The following is a 6,983-nucleotide window of genomic DNA, read 5'->3' on the forward strand; positions in this document are numbered from 1 at the left end:
CCCAGACTTGCCTGTGAATCCTTCAATTTTTCTTTGCTTAGCTTCTTTTCCCTTTTTTTTTTTTGTAGGTGTATATTCAGAACTTTAGCTCTTTTCAAGCTCCCTTTCTTTAAAATATATATTTATTTATTATATATTATTTATATATTTATAATATATTATAAATATATATAATTTATTAATATATAAATATATTTATATTATTAAATATATAATATAAATATATTTATAATATATAAATAATATATAAGTAATATATATTTAGTTGATATACATTATTTATATATTTATATTTCTATATTTATATATTTATAGTATATAAATAATATATATTTAATTAATTAACATATATTATTTATATATGATATATATATAGTTTTTTTGGACAGAGAATGAGAGAGAGAGAGAGAGAGATTGAGAGCACAAGCAGGGGGAGCAAGAGGCAGAGGGAGAAACAGGCTCTCTGTTGAGCAGAGAGCCCAACATGGGGCTGGATCTCAGGCCACCAGGATCATGACCTGAGCTGAAGGCAGATGCTTGACCAACTGAGCCACCCAGGCACCCCTCAAGCTCCCTTTCTAAGGACCATTGCTATCCAACTCTGGACAGATAATTTAGAGGCCATTAGGTGAGAATCTTTTTTAAATTGCTTCCCTTCAGTTCTAAAAATATGTCTCTACAGAAAATCTCATCTTACTCTCTCTTTTTCCCATTTCAGTGAATAGACATTTCATCTCATAGTCTCCGAGTAAGCTCCCCACCTATGTTCCAGATAATATACTGCTGCTTCCTCCACTAACTCAACATAGTAACTAACCCCTCCCACTTCTATTACCTGAGTCTGTTCTTCTGTAACTCTTTCCCTTCAATATATATTTTTTAAAAGTACATATCTCTAACTTGTTTAAAAATATTAAAAAACGAAACCTCTCTTGATATCATGCTATACTCTAGTCACACTTTACCTTCTGTATTTCAGAGCCAAACAAATGAGTCATCTATCTATACAGCATTTTCAAACACACTGCAATTCAAATTTCTCTAACCATTTTCTTGAAAAATTTCTCAACATGTTTTTCAATAATCTGTCGCTACATACTGTGTGTGGGAGGGGCAGGATGGAGCACATGCCTTTACTTTTTATCTTAGCTAACCTGCCTGCAATATTTAATCCTGATTGACCACACTCTCCTTCTGGATACTTTTCCTCAATATGGTCCCTATGACTACATCATATTTTTGCTTTTCTCTTTGTCTCTCTGCCTTCTATTCAAACTTTGCATAGCTTCCTTGTTCTCATTTCTTTACACGCTGGTCTTCTTTCTCACAGCCCTCTTCTTTTGTTCTCTTTACCTACCTTCTCTGGGTGGCCTTACTTGGGCCCGTAATTTCACTTACAGCAGATACACTGATGATTCACTAATCTTTCCCCAACCCCTTCTTTTCTGAGACCAGCTCGGTGTACTCAATAAACTATAGGGTGTTTCTACGTTCTTTCTCACAACTGACTTGAAAAATCAATACATTGAAAACAGGGCACTTGCTTTGCCTACAAATTCTAGAAGTCTATTCAGTGACTTCTCAATTTTGATGAATGAGAACAGTTATTTCATTCTGAAAATGAGACCTCTTCAGTCTCCAATCTCCTTTACTTCTCATATGTAAGAACTATAATACTTCATAGACTACCTCCTAAATGTCTCCCAGATGTATCTCTGATTCTATACTTGCTCGGCTACTGACTTTGGCCAAGTCTTATTAATTTCCTATCACTGATTACTGCAGAAGTTACTTAACTGTCCTCAAGGCTCCTAAATTTTTACCTTGTCAGTCAGAGTAATTGTTCTTAAATATAAGGGGATATTCCACACCCCTACTTAAAAATTCTTCAGTGTCTCCATTCCTCAATGAAATCCAAACTCTTTACCATATATGTACCTAGCTTGATGTATATACCCTTGCTGCATAGCTCCAGCTTATCCATCATGCCCACCGCGATCCTGGGTAATCTATCTTTAATTCTAATGAAGGTGCTATGCTTTCTGACACCTGAAATACTGCAATCCTCTTCTTTTAGTCCAATAAAGAAGAGGATAGAAGTTAGGAAATTAATTTCGATCAAACTCTCTCTCTCTCTTTTTTTTTTATCCTTTAGGCTTAAGAAAGGTACTACCTCAACCAAGTAGCCTCCCTGCTTCAAATTCACCCACACACCCCATATCACCAGTATTCTCAAAGGTTAAGTACTCTCATAATGCAGCACATCCTGTGATTACCCTCTCACTTATTCACTCAATGTGGTCCCCATGACTACATTGTATTCTGCAAGTTACTGCCGGGTTCCATACAGATGCCTTGAATCTCATTTAGCATTTCTGTACACACTTCCTCTGGCTTCTGAGTACGCAGAGGCTGTGAGATTGTTGCTTCTAACTTCTTATACCTGTGGCTCCTTTTAGAAGACTGCTTTTGGCTACTTACTGAGGTTTTGTTTTGTTTTGTTTTGTTTCCTGCATGTGCAAAGCACTGGAAATGTCTGGGAGTTTGTATCCGCCTGGATAAGTTCCTAACCAATGACTGACAGGTACAGGAGAATGGGAACCAGCTCCATGACCTCATGTAGGAATCACTCTGAACTATATATACTACAGGTCTGTGCAGCAAGATCAGGCTGAGACTGGGGCCAAGGCTTAACTCCCACCCATGTTTGGCTCTCCCCTTTCCCTTTCCTGCCCTTGCCATTCCCATAATGGGTCCTCTTAGCATTTCTTTAATAAATCACTTGCACATGCACCCTCCTTCAAGGTCAGCTTCTTAGGAACAAAAATTAACATGCTAACTAAGTTATTTCTACCTTAGGCCTTTGCAGATGGAATTTTCTCTGTCAGAACACTCTCCTCCAACCTAAACTTTGCCTTCTAGGTAATTTCTTATGTTTTAAGGCTCATTTAACATTACTTCATCTTCAGGCCTTCTCTGACCACTGTATTGTCAGACAATAGGGATTTTTAAAAATTAAATACTTATTTTATTGTGATAAGAACAGTTACCATGAGATCTTTCCTCTTAAAGGACAGTTAAGCATATGACACAGCATTGTCCTGTCACCTGTGGGCCTAATGTTGTACAGAAGATCTCTAGAACTTATTCATCTTGCATAAATAAAACCTCATACTCATTGATTTGCAATTCCCCACTTCCCCCTTCTCCAGTCCTTGGCGACCACCATTCTATTCTCTGTTTCTTTTTGTTTGAGTAGGTCAGGTCAGGGAGCTCATGTAAGTAGAACACTGCGGTATTTGTCCCTCTGTGATTGGCTTATTTCACTTAGCATGATGTCCTCAAGTTTCATCCATGTTGCTGCACATAAGGATTTCCTTATTTTTAAATAGTATGGATGTCCCTCAAAAAATTAAAAAGAGAACTTCCATATAACCCAGCAATACCACTCCTGGATACCCAAAAGTGTGAAAATTAGAATCTTGAAGAGATTTTAGCACTCCCACATTCACTGCAGCATTATTCACAATAGCCAAGATTCGTAGAAAGCACCTAAATGTCCAATAATGGATGAATGGATAAAAAAAATGTGGTATATACATACAAAGAAACATTAGTCAATTCTATTTGTTTTTTAGCATGGCTCTTTCTATAGGTTTTAATTATTTTTTGTCAGTTCATATTTCTCTTATTAGATTAAATTTCCATGAAGGAAAACACTATGCTGCTTTGTTCATAAAGGTGAAACCAGCATCTTTCACATGTAAGCATGTGAAAAGATTTTGGCTTTACTGGCTGGATAAATCAAAGACTGCTAGTTTTAAAGGAAAGAAACACAAGTTGAATTCACAACTGCTAAAGAAACCCACTGCATAAATTACATACTCTTTGATGCCTAATTATCCCTCCAAACTTTTTATCCCTCTTCTCTCTCTAGTAGGCATAGAACATGCAAGGTGTTTACATTTCAACATATCTTACCAGTTTTCTGTAATGAACATGCTATAGTAATAAGCTTTCTCAACTATTTCCCATGCCAAACTTCTCAGGTGGCTGATTTGAAAATAAATCCTTTATTATTTCCTATGCCTTTGTGATTTTTAGCAGTGGAAATCTACATATCTGTTGTGAGGGTTGCCGTCTTTGTAATTTCAGAGGAAAAGAGCAATTAATTACTGACTCCATAGAAGGACAAAACCCAAAAGTTATCTTCTAGATTCCTTTAATAAAGGAGAGGAAAGGACTAAGTCAATTTTAAACTGTAGTGTGAGATATTGGCATATGTCACCTTGTGGGTGCCTAAGAAAGCACCTTAGATAAGAACTATTAGAAGTAAATAACTAAACAGGCAATAGAAAATCGAAGGGTAACAAAGTATTCACCACATAAACACTTTTTGGTGGCTTTCTAACTAATATACAATTTATATTCATATGTATTTCAATAACCTATTTATGCTCCTTATGCCTTACACAGAAGATGTATTGAATATGTTTCTAGTGAATAAGTTATTTTTCATTTCTAGCGAAGCCTGGTCTTTACTTATCTGTGTTTTTCTTTTTTTTCTTTCTTTTGAAACCTCTAGGCCACCTACGATTCTTAAACCAGTACATGCCTACATTTTCCCCTAATATCATAATTTACCATGGCAATTTCATCACTTACTTGAATTTCTACTCCAGATTCATGTCATAGGTAGGTTAATTCTAAATATTAAATAGAATTTTAAGTGTAACCTTCCAAATTGCATTTAAACAAGTAGAAAGACACATTGTACCAAAGATTTCTTAGGCTCTCATTGTTTTCTATTTGAAATATCTGTTTTATGACTCTTATCTATCCACAAACAAGATACTTCTGGAAACTGATGTGGAAATTATATCTAAAAATAATGTGCATACTCACATATATAAAGGCATTATATTATATATTGTATGTTATATATGTTATACACATACATATATATATACACATACACACATACATATCAACCTAAAGCTATCCATAATGAACGAAGTAATAGATGGTACAAGTGTTAATTTCTGTATCTCAGTATAAGAGTTCATTTCCTTTGCAGATGTTAGTAATCTAATGTAAAATGATACATGACATTCTAAAATTTTATTGGGGAAGTATATTATATATTGTCCCAAATGGAAATGTAAACTTACATTGCAACTTCTTTGCTTCTTGAATTATAATCATCAATTTTAGAAAATAAAGTTCATTTATTGATAGTCAAATGACATTTTTATCATTATAAAGCCTAATATCATACAAATTACCACACTGGATCAAATCCAATGATCATGTAGCCTAGTATTATACATAACTGTACCTAAGTACTGTCACAACAACTGGTACATATTCAATTAATAGTAATTAAAGTGTAAACCCTATTTAGGTCACTGGTAGAAAACACTGTCCTTTGTAAGCTGTTTCAAGATTCTTTGGGTTGCAAGTAAACCAAAAAATACTGACTAAAATCTGCTTGAGACATGCAGTCATTTATTAGACCACAAATCTAAATCAAGTAGATTTGAGTTTAATGAAATCATCAGGTCATAGACCCCTTTCATGTTTCGACTCTGTTTTCTCCATGTTGTGTCATTCTCAAGCTTGATATGGCAACAAGATAGATAATAGCACCTCTAGGTCTATGCTATCCCAGGTTCAAACCAAGCAAAGAGAAGAAGGAAAGAAGGAAGGAAGGGGGGACAAAGGAAGGAAGAAGTAAAAGAAAGTGTTGAGAGATGATGGAATTAGAGTATAAGGAATTTAAATGGTTATTATAAACCTGTGTAATGGTTTAAAGTTAAATACTAGCATAATAAAAAATTGCAAATATCAGTAGAGACACATAAATTATAATAAATAAAATGGAAATTCTAAAACTTCACACTCTAATATTTATAAAATGCCAGTGGATCAGCTTAACATCAAATTTGACTATAGAATAAAAATAGGTATCTTTCAGTACAAGAAAAAAAGAAGGGAGCCAAATTTTAAAAAGACCAAATAAAAAAGCTGATACAAAATTAGCAATATGAAATAGATTAAAAATCCATGTAATTGAAATATCAAAAAAAACAGAGAAGTAGGAAAAATATTTAAAGACATAATAGTTAAAATGTTTTTAATTTGATAAAAACTATAAACCCAGAGACCAAAAAATCTTAATTAATGTAACAGGGATCATCAAAAGGAATAATACATCAAACAATACCATACTGGAATTCCGAAAATCAATAAAAAAGACAACAAATCTTAAAAGTAAACAGGAAATAAAAGACATCACTTACAGGGAAAGAACAATAAAAAATTAACAATTTTTCATCAGACACAATACAAGCTAGATGATAAGAGAATGACAACTTTAAAATGCTAAAAGAAAAAAGGTATTATTCTAAATATTTAAGTTTAACAAAAAAAGAAAGCACTTCTAATAAGACTATTTATCTAGACAAATAAAATAAAAGTTTCAAATAAAAATGGAAATGATATGTCACCATCAGATGAGCCCAGTAAGAAATGCTAAAAGTAGGAATTCAGACAGAAGATAAATGATACTATGTTGAAGTATAACATAAGGAAGTAAAAAGCACAAGTATATGGCTAGGTTGAAAGACAAGTATTTTTTCCTCTAGTTTCTTGAATTATTTCAAAGCTAATTGACTGTTGAAAGCAAATATATAACACTGCCCTCTGAGCTTTATAACTATCTAGAAGGAAGATGTAAAATGACAGAACAAAGGATGGGAAGGGGGAAATGGAGGAGTTGTTATAAAGGCAAACCTTGAACAAGCACTTAACAAAGGAATATGTTATATATTATACATGTTATATATACATATGTATATATATAATTGCATATATATAAAATTGGTCAATAAGCACATGAAATAGTGCTGAACATCATTAGCCATCAGGGTTATGCACATTAAAACCATAATAACAGTTTATTGCATTTACACTAGAATAAC

This window comes from Canis lupus, chromosome 20, assembly GCF_048164855.1.
Source record: "Canis lupus baileyi chromosome 20, mCanLup2.hap1, whole genome shotgun sequence".
NCBI lineage: Eukaryota > Metazoa > Chordata > Mammalia > Carnivora > Canidae > Canis > Canis lupus.